The 14355-nt window shown below is 41.9% G+C and overlaps 1 long non-coding RNA gene and 1 other non-coding gene across 2 annotated transcripts; both read right to left on the reverse strand.

The window, feature by feature from the left end:
- Positions 1–1455: 1455 nt before the first annotated feature.
- LOC123627705 lies at positions 1456–2483 on the reverse strand. Its single transcript, XR_006731443.1, has 3 exons — positions 2151–2483; positions 1854–1894; positions 1456–1658 (listed from the first exon to the last, which is right to left on the reverse strand). It is a non-coding gene; the product is annotated as an uncharacterized LOC123627705 (long non-coding RNA).
- LOC123627798 lies at positions 1967–2097 on the reverse strand. Its single transcript, XR_006731504.1, has one exon. It is a non-coding gene; the product is annotated as a small nucleolar RNA SNORA24 (small nucleolar RNA).
- Positions 2484–14355: the final 11872 nt, after the last annotated feature.

A 14355-nucleotide genomic window follows, 5' to 3' on the forward strand; every position in this document is an offset into this window, starting at 1 on the left:
ATTTAGTCAACATGTTAACATATCTAATCACTTTTAACCACTTTAGATTTAACTTAGTGGAGAATAAGAAATGTTAACTCTTCCTTAGCACCATGCTCCAGGGACTGTGATGGAAGAGCGCCACCTGCTGAAACTTTCCTGTAATTGACTCCTACCTGTAGGTTTTCCAAAAATAACCCGATACAATTAATCACGAAACACTAGTAACTAAAAACTCATTAGTATAAAGGCTTTCCTGGCCTATGTGTTTGGGAAAGTTTTAAAGTAACTGTTTCAATCCACTTAACGCATACACCAGTCATAGCACATGCCAGGCACCACATTAGGCGGCCATACACCTCACCGATAGTTTATAAAAGGCCAGTAAGATTTTATAGTAGCAGCAGCCCTAGTGTTCAAATAGGGAAACAGGCTTAGATCAAGGTGAGGCAGCTGGAGAAGGGTTGATTCCAAATTCCAGAAGAGTCCTAACGCTGGTAACAGATTATTTTTTCCTCACGGCTCTCCCACATAGTGGGAGGGGATGGCTGCTTACTGTTTTCCTCTGCAGGCCATTCTGGGTAGCAATGCAACATCTTTGCTCAAAGATAAAAGGCACGCTGGGGGTACCTTAACACTTCCAGACACGAGAATTATTGCTAATGTCACAAATCCTTCCCCAAACCCCAAATAGTATAAAAACTGGCGAAGAGGTCAGCACGACATTTAGGATGGTTATAAATAATCCTCTTAAATAGCTGCTGTAAGGACCTTTACCATTTTCCCTTCTGCATCAAATCATGCCTTTTTGTAAATCTCGATTTGTAAAAACTGGTGCAAAACTAAAGGTGCTTATAGTTCTGCTTTGCAGATTTGTGTCAGGCAGAACAGCGTTAAAATTTTTCTAAAAAGCTCATGATTTTTTGCTAAAACTTTTTAAGCAGCATTAACATTTAGGCGATAGAGCTACATATGGTGAGCACTTTCACAAGGGCTTGGGCAGAATGTGCAATATTGGTGTGAAAATTTATCTTTACTGAAACTTCCTCACAGGCTGCCCTTGTAATTTAGTCACAGTGCTGGTGCTAGCCAACCTTTAGGATTAAGAGGACTGAGGACCGGCAAACCTGAGGCAGTAAACGGGCAGCCTGCAGTTTGCTCGATCCCGAAATAGAATATACGGTTCATCTAACATGCTTTTATTATAGCCAATTTTCTTGTGTGACTTTTAAAAAATAAAATGTTCAGTGCACATCTGTGTAAATAAAGCGTGTAACTTTCCACCTTGTATAGTTGCCTTTATCTTTTGTGTGGTCTGGTGTCTGCTCCCTCCCTTGGGCTTAACCTGGTGATTATAAAAATGAGAAGTTTTCCCCAAATGCTGCCATAACCGAAGAACAGTACCAGGAGGTATTAATATTTTGTTCGCTATTTTTAACTACCTTTCCGCCTATTGATCAGTCAAGGAACACCGAATTTCCACATGAATTAAGCATTTTATTTCATTATCAAGGAATCCCCTCTAAAAAACTCAGGCCTTTATTTAAAGTTGGTGCCCTGGTAGTTTCCAGAACATCACCAGAAACAGCTGTTCCTCCAAGTACGACTGAGAAATTTTGGTATAATCCACGGCAGGACACGCGATAAGGCTTCACTCACCGTCACTACGGACTTGGCATCTGCAAGACAAAAAAAAAAAAAAAAAAAAACGGGCATTACAAACCTCGGGCCTGTACTCACCTCGCTGCTCTGTGATTTCAACAACAAAGTCGGTTGGTTTTCAAATGACAAAACGCGCCGACGTCAGCTTTCCAGTGTCTTAGCGCTAAGGGGTTTCAAGTTAACTCGGAATATGAAAAAGCAAATAAACGTACCTTGTCATCTTCCCATCACCCATCAGAACGAGCTCCGCTTCCTAGAAACGTTCAAACCACAGTTCAGAAAAGTCTGCCCAGTAACCGGCACCCCCCGGAGTTTCAACAGCCAAGAATGTCACTTGTGCAAGTCAGAATCTGATACCAATTAAATGGTGACAGCTTTGCCAATAAACAAGAATATGCTCTTCCATGGCTAGGAATGGAGACTGCCACAGTTGACAGGTCCCAAAGACACATGGAGATTCAGAGCCCGAAACTCAACAGCCAAGCGCAGCCCCGAAAGACGTCACTCACCTTCGGGGTCCAACCGGCGGTTCTTGGGGTGCGGACGCTAATTGACGGTGACACTCAAGACGGCCACACGACACCGACGGCGGAACTAACGACCTTCGCCGCGGGCAGCAGCTGCACGGAACCGTCCCCCGGGCCACGGCCCAGGCGCGCCGGGGTTTAGGGCCCGGGGCCGCACGCGGCCGTCCGGTGACCTAAGGGGCCCCTCAGGCCGGCCACGCTTGCCAGCCGGAAGGTTTTCAAAGCTGACCCTGCCCTACCGACCCAACAAGCTTCTCGAGTCCCCTGCATCTTCGGAAAGCCAGTCCGTTCCGGCCCAATTATCATTTTGGCGCGCAGCCTACATCCAACACAGCGCAGCGCTCCCCGGACGGAAAACGCCCAGTCTCTCTGCGCACGCCCCTTTATAGCAGTGATGACGCTCTTCCGGGGGAAGCGCCGCGAGGGGCGGGGCTTGCGTACACCACCCTTCGTCCCGCCCTCCGCGCAGCGCCGCGGCCCCGCCCTCCAGGTGGCCACGCCTCCCTGGGCCCCGCCCCCTTCTCTCCGTCCCGTCGTGCAGGTCCGGGCGGGTTCCGGGGGGGGGGGCTTCCCCGGGCGGGTCCGGGCGGCCGCGTGCGCACCTCCGCCGGAACGTTCCTGCGGACCCGGCTCGCCTGACACCCGGGAGCGTCCGCTCGCCGAACCAGCGTTGTTTCCGGTTTAACCCTGGACGGTTGTTTTAGTTTAGAAGTTCTCGTTGTTCCCGAGACACAGGGTTGCCGGTTCTCTGCCGCTTAACCTCTTGGTAGATTCATTTCTTATCAAAGTAGCTGAGGTTTTTGGTCTGCTTGCTAGCGAACTTTCCGTGACCTTCGTCTTCCGCCGGGCTTGCTGTCCCGGGGGCGCCGGTGCCGGCGGTCTTTCAGGCTCGGGTTCCGGCTGACCTCAGGGGCGTTTGCCCCGAATGCCGCAGCCTCCCCGGCTCGCGAGCGCGATATTGGAAAAAGGAACGGGCGTGGGGCCTGGCGGGCCTGCGGGAGCCCGGGCGTGTGTCCGTGCAGGTCCCCCGTGGCCGGGCCGCAGCCTCTGCCCGCGTCGGCCGCCGTGGGCTCCTGACGGCCGGACACCTGGGCCTCACGCACCTGCTGCGGTTAACGGATAGTAGAGCTACTGCCCTTGTAGACTTTCCAGCTTTTAGGAAGAGTTTTAGTCTTAGATGCGCGCTTGTTAAACAACACCAAATTCGTTTTCTGTTCTTTTTATTTTCTTCCGGTAAGAAACACACCTTTTACTTCGGCACCTTGCGGCCATTGCCGGCAGGGACACAGTGGAGATCCGCAGAAACTTCATGTGGTCGTTGCATACTTTTTGGGGGAGAGAATTTAATTAGAGTAAAAATTGCTATTATGGTTAGGATTGGGATGCACAGGCTTATGGGAGATACAGTTTCTTAAGAGGACTGGAGCCGTTTCTAAGGCTCACCGTATTTCACCCCATTGTACTACTTCTCACTTCTTCACTTATTTCATCTCGCTGATGAACTGAAAGAACTACTCAATCACAAGGCTTAACTACCAAAGCACAGTAGGGAGTTTTGCCAGATTATCTTTTATTTAGAATCTCTAAATGGTCATGTGTATTATTAGTTTGCTAGGGCTCTCATAACAAAATAACCACGGACTGGGTGGCTGAAACAGCAGAAACTTGCTTTGTTACAGTTCTGTAGGCTGGAAGTCTGAGATCAAGGTGTCATAGGTTGTCCTCAGGCCCCCTCCCTTGCATGCGTGTGGCTTTTCCTGTATCTTAGCGTCAGCTTCCTTTTGTACCTGTCTGTCTCAGCTGCCTCTTCTTAAAAGGGCACTGATCATATTGGATTAGGGCCCACCCTTATGACCTCATTTAACCCCAATTGCCTCTTTATTTTTTATTTTATTTATTTATTTTGAGACAGAGTCTCACTCTGTTGCCTGGGCTAGAGTGAGTGCCGTGGCCTCAGCCTAGCTCACAGCAACCTCAAACTCCTGGGCTCAAGCGATCCTCCTGCCTCAGCCTCCTGAGTAGCTGGGACTACAGGCATGTGCCACCATGCCCGGCTAATTTTTTCTATATATTTTTAGTTGTTCAGATAATTTCTTTCTATTTTTTAGTAGAGACGGGAGTCTCGCTCTTGCTCAGGCTGGTCTCGAACTCCTGACCTCCAGTGATCCTCCCACCTCAGCTTCCCAGAGTGCCCTAATTGCCTCTTTAAAGTCTCCTTCTCCAAATAATTGTAGGTACTGGGTGTTAGGACTTCAGCAGGAGCACAATTCAGCCCGTAACAGCATCTGTTTATGCTGAGCTGTATAGTCTTACTAAGGATTTGAAATAAATATTTCCACTGGCTCAGGGAGTTAGAACAGTGAACACTGTGAGTGAGAGTATCTGTGGGCACCCACACCTGTGCTTTTGACTAGAACTTTGTGCTTTGTCTGAAACTGGGCTTAAAAAATATGCCCTTTTCTACTCCATATTTTGTTTATGCTTTTTTTCTCCATCTTGAATGCCTTCTCACCCATTCTGAGCTGTCAAAATTCTATTCTGCTTTCAAAGCTTTGCTCGACTATCACTTGTTCTGTGAGAGTTTTCATTACTTCAACCGAATTTGATTTTTTCCTTTTTAATGTTTAGTACTTAACTCACATTTTTCATGTGGTATCTCTTTATTATAAACTCCTTGTGGTGAAGGACTATGTCTAACTCTTCTTTGAAGTGCCTAGCAGAATGACTTGCATTAAATGAGCACTCAATTGCATTTTTCAGTGCTTTGAGGTACTCAGTATATATTTCTGAAATTGAAAAGGTTTTATATTTATTTTAAAAAAGGATTTTTCTCCAAGAGGTGGAATTGAATCCCCCTTCCTGATCTCAGCACTAACCTTTTTGTGGCCTATGCATAGTAATTTGCGTTCAAAGGGTAGAGTAAGGAAAGGGGGAGGAAGCTTAACTTTGCAGTTGTGAAAAGTGGCAAACACTACCTGGTCCAGGTGGTCAATATTAACATCAGTGATAAGTCATGTTGATGGTGTGTACTCTGATACAATGTGATACGGGCACTTACACCCTCCTCTGTGTTATTCTTCCTCACAGCCCATACCCCTGCCGAACCACGAGAAAAAAAGACAAAATCAAATTGATAAGACATTCTACAAATTACCTGATCAGTATTCAAAACCATCTTGGTTACAGCAATATGGAGGCCGTTGGAGACCTTGTTAAGAACAGTTTCAGAGACAATGGCAGGAGAATTGGAGATGGTGGATTTGCAGCAATTCTTCTGAGGAGTTTCACTGTACAGGGGAAGAGACATGGGGCAGTATCTGGAAAGGGTTGGGGATAAAAGGTGGATTATTTTTTTAAGCACGGGAGAACTTAAAGCGTGTGTATTCTGATAGGAAAAATCCAGTAGAAATGGGGAAATTGATGATACAGCAGAGATTTGGCAAACTGCTTGGGGGATGAGAGGGCAGCGAGAGCAGAGTGGGGGTTAGTCTGAGACAGTATCAATAGTTCAGGCGGCTGATCTGTAGAACAGGAGTATATGGGTACAGGTGCTTATGGGTGAAGGAGTGTGGTGTGAACTTGGAATATTCTCTTCTGATTTTTTTTAGGGTAATAGAAAGCAAGGCCGTCAACAGAGTGAGAATGGGGGAGAGTGTTAGGAATTTGAGGAGAGAGGAAAAAAGATATAATTAGGAGTAAGCGTCAATGGGTTTGGAAAAGTAGTAGGGTTCCTGGGTCAGAGTAGTAGCTTGCGTGAATTCTTGTACTGGATTGAAGTTCAAATCTTCAGCACGGCTGTGTATTTTGTCCACGTTGAGCTCAGCTGCATGGGTGTGGAGCTGGCAGAGAGTTGGAGTGAACTCCATTGGGGTTTGCCGAGAGGGAAGCAAAATGAGGGAAGGGAAAAGGAATGCACGCCGGGCGTTGGTTCTGTTGATTTGTCATGGAATTGAAGCTGGACAAGGAGCGATCACAGTACCTGAGAAGAACGAGGGACATCGAAAATGTGGTAAGTAGGATCAATGCATTTTGAGGTGATGGTGGGTCAGCGGAGTTTTGGGACTGAGGTTCCAGAGTAAGTGTTTGACATCATAACACATGGCTAATGTATATGTTTATTGAGAAGTTTAGCAAGCAACATGCTGACACTTCTGTGGTTTAGCCTGAAAAGCTTTGGCTTTGCCCGGGTGCTCTGTGATCTCAAAGTGGCCTGACTTGGTCGTAGAAACTCACCTGTCAGTGAGATTCTGCACTTATGTTTCATTAAATACTTAACATGCAAGAGTTTGACTTTTTCTTTTTATCTTTCTCGGAAGGCTTGTGCTCCTTGGTTTAATCATTTACTAATGAGACTTTTTTTTTTTTTTTTTGGTTTACATGCCTTTATGCAAAGGAACATTATTGTTCATTTAACATTTAATGTGGCATATTACTGTTCTGGAGTGTTTGTGAACTAATATTTGTAAAATATATAATGTTTTGCTACTGTATATATTAAAATAATTTGAAAATTTAATGATCGCTTACTAAAATTCTCGTTTTTCTTTTCTTTACTTTTTTGTCCCCATAACATAGACTGTAGGTGTTTCATAATGGCAAACATTTACTCTGGTACCTGAGCTCCAAAATTCCTTTGATACACTAGCCACAAGGATTATAAATGTCTGTATTAGTGGGAAAATAAGCTTATGTTTATGTAAAACCTGATGGAACAAAACAAAATTTCATGAAGCATCAGTTTTTATGAGGCCACTAGATGGCTCTGTATCCTGTTATTTAAGTATGTGTTTAAATCCCTGGAAGGTTTTGAATTAAATAGGTTCGTTTATTATTGTGTCTGAATGTATTAATGTATATGTGGATAATAACATGAAAATGTAAGCATATCTAATGGTTCCACCAGTTTACCCTCTGGAGTCCAGTTTTGTGTGATAAATATCTATCGTGAATATTGAAAACCTTAGGTTATGCTAGCATGGAACAACTATCTCCAGATGCATATTCTAAGAATACAATTGAAATACACCAGAACTTTTTATATGTGAATTGGATGTATAGGTTTTTAACATATTAAATCAAGTAGAGATTTAATTCATTTCCTGTTGTCTGAAGTATTTAGGTTAATGCATTGTAAATGTGGAGTATATCAGAATAGACAGTGATTCTTTTGGAGAAATGAGATAATTCTGCCCAGTCTACTGGAGGGCAAGGATGTAGTCATATTTATCTTATTTATAGTAGTACTTTGTATATGGTACATGCTTGATTAAAAGTTTGTTGAATGAGAAAGCTGGGATGATAAAAGTGAAAAAGAATTCTGAGAAATTATACATAATGTATACAATAAAAATGAAAAAATGAATGAAGGGCAGTATATTAAAGCAAAAATGACAAATGTTTTTTGACCTTGGACTCATCTTACCTCTGTCTTTACCAAAAGTTTTAAATTGAGTCACCCTCCCCCCCCAATGTGGGACTATATTTCAAATTTTATAATGGAAATCATTTCACAGAGAAAATTTTATGGAAACCTTTGGAACTTACCCCTATTAGCCAGTATTTATAACTGAAATAGATCTTCACTTTCTGGAGTCTCAGTGTTAGAGGTTTATATGCTTTACGATACGGTAAGGACTGTGTTGATTAATTTCTATTTGATACCTCAAAGAATTGACAGGACTAATATTAACATATGCTTTCTTTTTAATCTTTATAAATTTTATTTTTAAGTGTTATGGGTACCTAATAATATATATTTATAGGGTACAGGTGATGTTTTGATATGGGCATACAGGGTGAATTAATCAGATCAGGGTGAGGGGGTGTTTATCACCTCAGGCATTTATCATTTCTTTGTGTTGGGAACATTCTAGTTGCACTCCTTTGGTTAAAGTATACCCAAACTTACTGTGATTATAGTCACTTTGTTGTGCTGTCACATATTATTCATTGTGTCTAACGAACTATAATTGTGCACCCATTAACCAAACCCACTTTATCCCTCCTCCCTGCTACCCCTCCCAGGCTCTGGTAACCATCCTTCTACTCTGTCTCCGTGAGATCAATTGTCTTTAATATTTTGCTCCCTCATATGAGTGAGAACGTGTGAAATTTGTCTTTCTGTGCTTGGCTTAGTTCACTTCACATAAATGTTCTCCAGTTCCCTCCATGTTGTTGCAAATGGCAGGGTTTCACTGTTTTTTTGTGGCTCTATATTAATAATATTCGATTGTTTATAAGTACCACAATGTCTTTATCCATTCATCTGTTGATGGGTGCTTATGTTGTTTCCAAATCTTGGCTATTGTGAATAGTGCTGCAATAAACATGGAGCGCAGATATCTTTTTGATATACAGAATTCTCCATCATTTGGATATATACCCAGCAGTGGGATTGCTGGCTCATATGGTAGTTCTATTTTCAGTTTTTTGAGGAACCTCCATACTGTTCTCCGCAGTGGTTGCACTAATTCGCATTTCCACCAACAGTGTACCAGGTTCCCCATCTCCACATCCTCACCAGCATTCATTATTGCCTGTCTTTTTGATAAAAGCCGTTTTACCTGGGGTGAGATGATACCTCATTGTAGTTTGGATTTGCATTTCTCTGCTAACATGCTCAGACATGTTGAGCATGTTTTCATGGACCTGTTTGCCATTTGTCTTCTTTTGAGAGATGTCTGTTCAGATCTTTTGCCCATTTTTTAATCAGATAATTTGATTTTTTTCCTATTAAGTTGTTAGAGCTGCTTATATATTCTAGCTGTTGATCCCTTGTCAGATGGGTAGTTTGCAAATATGTTCTCCCGTTCTGTGGGTTGTCTCTTCGCTTTGTTGATTGTTTCCTTTGCCGAAGCTTTTGAGCTTAATGTGATCCCATTTGTCCAGTTTCACTTTGGTTGCCTGTGCTTTAGGGGTAGAAGTCCTTGCCCAGACCAATGTCTTAAAGCATTTGCCCAATGTTTTCTTTAAGTAGTTTCATACTTTTATGTGTTCGATTTCAGTCTTTAATCCATTTTGATTTGATTTTTGTATATGGCGAGAGAGAAGGGTCTAGATTCATTCTTCAGCCCTCCCAGCACCATTTATTAAACAGACTGTCTTTTCTGCACTGTATGTTCTTGGCAACTTTGTAAAAAGATAAATGCACTATAGATGTGTGGATTTTATTTCTGGGTTCTCTATTCTGTTCCATTGGTTTATGTGTCTGTTTTTATGCCATAACAATGCTGTTTTGGTTACCACAGCTCTGCAGTACAATTTGAAATTAGGTAACATGATTCCTCCAGTTCTCTTTGCTAAGGATAGCTCTGGCCATTTTGGGTCTTTTGTGTTTCCATATCAATTTTAGGATTATTTTTTCTATTCCTGTGAAGAATGTCATTGGTATTTTGATGGAGATTGCACTGAGTCTGTAGGTAGCTTTGGGTAGTATGGACATTTTAACAACATTGATTCTTTCAGTCCATGAGCATGTACTATCTTTCCATTTTTTTTTGTTTCCTCTTCAATTACTTTCATAAACGTTTTATAGTTTTTCTTATAGAGATTTTACTTCTTTGGTTAAATTTATTCCTAGGTATTTTATTTTATTTGTAGCTATTGTAAATGGGATTCCTTCCTTGTTTTCTGTTTCAGATTATTTGCTGTTGGCATACAGAAATACCAGTGATTTCTGATTTCTATATATCGATTTTGTGTCCTGCAACTGTATGGAAATTGTTTATCTGTTCTAAAAGTTGGTTTTTTTCTTTTTTTTTTTTTTTTGCAGTCTTTAGTTTTCTGTAAATATAAGATCATTATCATCTGCAAACAATTTGACTTTTCCTTTCCAATTTGGATGCTTTTATTTATTTCTCTTGTCTGATTGCTCTAGCTAGAACTTCCAGTACTATGTTGAATAACAGTGGTGACAGTAGGCGTCCTTGTCCTGTTTGAGATCTTAGAGAAAAGGCTTTCAGTTTTTCCCCATTCAGTATGATACTAGCTGTGGGTCTGTCATATATGGCTTTTATCATGTTGAGGTAAGTTTGTTCTATACATAGTTTTTTGAGAGTTTTTATTATGAAGGGATGTTGAGTTTTACCAAATGCTTTTTCAGTATCAATTGAAATGATCATATGGTTTTTGTCCTTCATTCTGTTGATATGATGTGTCACATTGATTGATTTGTGTATGTTGAACCACCCTTGCATCCCTGGAATGAATCCCAGTTGATTGTGATTAATAATCTTTTTAATATGTTGTTGAATTCAGTTTGCTAGTATTTTGTTGAGAATTTTTGGATGTATGGTCATCAGAGATACTGGCCTATAATTTTTTGCTGTTCTGTCTTTGTCTGGTTTTGGTATCAAGGTAATACAGGCCTTTCAGAATGAGTTTGGAAGTATTTCCTCCTTGATGTTTTGGACTAGTTCAAGTAGAGTTGTTATTAGTTCTTTGAATCCTTGGTAGAATTCAGCAGTGAAGCCATCAGATCATGGGGTTTTCTTTGATGGGAGACTTTATTACTGCTTCTATCTCATTACTTGTTATTTGTTTATTCTGATTTTGGATTTCTTCCTGGTTCCATCTTGGTAGGTTGTATGTATCTAGGTATTTGTCCATTTCTTCTAGGTTTTCCAATATGTTGGCGTATATAATAGTTACCATAGTAGTCTCTAATGATCCTTTAGATTTCAGCAGTATTTGTTGTGATTTCTCTTTTTTCATTTTTGATTTTACTTGTCTTCTCTTTTTTTTTCTTAGTCTGGCTAAAGGTTTGTCAATTTTGTTAATCTTTTAAAAAAAACCAATTTTTCATTTTGTTGATCTTTTGTATTATTTTCTTGGTTTCAACTGAATTTATTTCTGCTCTGATCTTTATTATTTCCTTTTCTTATACTAATTTTGGATGTGATTTTCTCTTGTTTTTCTAGTTCTTCAAAATGCATTGTTAGGTTGTTTATTTGAAGCTTTTCTAGTTTTTTGATGTAAGCATTTATTGCTAAAAACCTGCTTCTTACTACTGCTTTTGCTGTATTTCATAGGTTTTTGATATGTTGTGTTTTCATTTTCATTTGTTTTGAGAAATTTTTTAATTTCCCTTTTAATCTCTTCATTGACCCACCGGTCATTAAGGAGCATATTGTTTAATTTCCATGTGTTTGTATAGTTTCCAGTGTTGTTGTTATTGATTTCTAGTTTTATTCCATTGTGGTCAGAGAAAATACTAGGTATGATTTAAGTTGTCTTGACTTGTTTGGTGGCCTAACATACGGTCTATCCTTGAGAATGATCCATGAGCCGAGGAGGAGAACATGTATTCTGGAGCTGTTGGATGAAACATTCCATAAATATCTATTAGGTCCATTTGGTCTATAGTGCAGGTTAAGTCCAGTGTTTCATTGTTATGATTGATACGTAAGGACTTATGGTTGCCATGATATTACTTGATTTCTGTTTCTTTGTAGTCATCTCTTTTTTTCTTCCTTCCTTCCTTCCTGTCTTCCTTTGTTAAGAGTGATTTTCTCTGGTAGTGTGTTGTAATTTCTTGCTTTTTATTTTTTTGTGTATATCTTGTAGGTTTTTTGATTTGAGATTACCATGAGGCTTGCAAAAAATATTTTATAACCAATTATTTTAAACATAGGATAACTCTGCTTACAAATAAACAAACAGATATATCAACAAGCAAAGATAAATCTAACAGAAATTCTACCCTTAACTCCATCCCCCACTGGCTTTTTAACTTTTTGTTGTTTCCATTCATATCTTTTTTTACACTATCTGTCTTTCAAAAAGTTAGTCTTATTTTTGATAGTTTTGTCTTTTAGTCTTCCTACTGAAGATATAAGTGGTTTATACACTGCAATTACAGCAATAGAGTGTTCTGTATTTGTGTACTTGCTGTTACCAGTGAGTTGTATAACTTCAGATGGTTTCTTATTGTTCATTAATGTTCTTTTCTTTCAGATTGAAGAACTCCTTTTAGCATTTTTTGTAGGACAGGTTTAGTGTTGACAAAATCCCTCAGATTTTGCTTGTCTGGAAAAGTCTTTATTTCTCCTTCATGTTTGAGGGATATTTTTACAGGATATAATATTCTAGGGTTAAGGGTTTATTTCTTCAGGACTTTGAGTATATCATTTCACTCTCCCCTGGCTTGCAAGGTTTTCCCTGAGAAGTCTGCGGCCAGACATGTTGGAGCTCCTTTATATATTCTTTTTTTTCTTTTTTCTTGCTGCCCTTAGGACCTTTTCTTTATCCATGACCTTTGGGAGTGTGATTATTAAATGCCTGGAGGTAGTCTTGTTTGGGTTAAGTCTGCTTGATGTCCTATGACCCTCTTGTACCTGAATATTGATATCTTTCTCTAGGTTTGGAAAGTTCTCCATTATTACTTCTTTGAATAAAATTTCTACGCCAGTCTCTTTCTCTACCTCCTCTTTAAGGTCAATAACTCTTAGATTTCCCCTTCTTAGACTGTTTTCTAGATCTTGTAGGCATGTTTCACTCTTATTTATTCTTTTTTCTTTTTCCTCTTCTGAATGTTTATTTTCAAATAGTTTGTCCTCAAGCTCACTAATTCTTTCTTCCGCTTGGTCAGTTCTACCATTGAGAGACTCTGATACATTTCTCAGTTTGTCAATTGAATTCTTAAGCTCTAGAATTTCTGCTTGATTTTTAAAATTTCAATCTCTTTGCTGAATTTCTCTGATAGGCTTCTGAATTCCTTCTGTGTGTTGTCTTGAAGTTCATTGAGCTTCATCAGGACAGCTATTTTGAATTCTTTGTCTGAAAGGTCACCTATCTCCCTCACTGCAGGACTGGTCATTGGTGCCTTACTCAGTTCATTTGGTGAGGTCATGTCTTCCTTGCTGTTGATGTTGCTGTCTAGGCATTGAAGAGTTAGGTATTTATTTTAATCTTCTCAGTCTAGGCTTGTTTGAATCTGTCCTGCTTGAGAAGATTTTCCAGATATCCAAAGGGAATTGAGTGTTGTGATCTAAGTCTTGAATCACTGCAGCCACATCAGCACTGGGGGGCCCACGCCCACAAATGCTGTGACTCCTGCAGACTCCTGGTGGTGCCACATCGGTGGACTTGGTGAGATACAGGAGAATTCCCTGGATGACCGGGCAGAGTCTCTCGCTCTCTGCAGGGCTGCTGGAGTTGGGGGAGGAGTGAGGTGGGCACTCACTCCCTGTGGCCACCAGTGCCAGGGTGCAGCTGAGGCCAGCCCAGTGTCACCCAAAGCCAGTGGTGACTGCTGCCGGGATGCCCCTGATGTTTGCTCAAAGCCCAAGGTGGGAAACTCTTCAGCCAAGAAGTGTTTACTAAATGGCCAGGAAAGTTCTAGCTGTTCTGAATGCCAAACAAACAAACAAAAAAATTGTCAGAGTGTGGTGAATTCTGCCAGCACTGGGTCCTTCCTTCTGGCCCAGGCTGGGTCTAGAAGGAAAGTTCAGGAACCAAGACCTGGACTCAGGGACTTCAGGACTCTGCTTGGTACTTTATGTCACTGCGGTTGAGCCGGTGCCCAGTTGCAAAACAAAGTCCTCTGAACCCTCCCCTTCCCTTCCTCCGTTGGAGGAGGACTCTCCCCGGGCCGAGCTGGCTGGAGTTGGGGAGGGCGGCGCAGGCCCTGGCGTGGCCCTGGCTGCTGGTGTCTTGCCGCGTCACGTGCAGCCCACGTCCCCTGCCTTGGAGCCAGCCCAGCCGCAAGAACTGCCCAGGGACTGTGGCCTCTGTCGCCTGCCACCTCACGCATTTAGCCCAGGCCCAGCTGCTTTGTTGGCGGCGGTGGGGCCGGCCGGAGCCCAGGGTTCAGGGTGTGGATTCCCCCCTGGCCGGGCAGGTCTAGATGCTGCTTCCGTGGGCACCGCCGGATTCTGCCCTGTGCTGGGTCCCCTATGCCAGAGCGGCCCTGAGCTTCAGTGCAAAGTCCCACAGTCACTTCTCTCTCCCTGCCCTGGGCACACAGAGCCCCTCCCTACTTGGCACGGTGACAGGACACTGCCCGGGGACGGGGAAGGGGTGGCCTGTGCAGGGCAGACTTGTCTCTCCTGCCCTCCTCAGTGCCTTTTCCTTGGTACAATGTTAAAACCAGGCAGTGTGACCCATCGCTCACCTGACTTTTAATTCTTGCTTGCTTGGATAGTTGTTGAACTTGGTGTTCCTGCAGAGGGAGGGTTGCTGGAGGTTT

Source organism: Lemur catta, chromosome 26, assembly GCF_020740605.2.
Source record: "Lemur catta isolate mLemCat1 chromosome 26, mLemCat1.pri, whole genome shotgun sequence".
NCBI classification, from domain to species: domain Eukaryota; kingdom Metazoa; phylum Chordata; class Mammalia; order Primates; family Lemuridae; genus Lemur; species Lemur catta.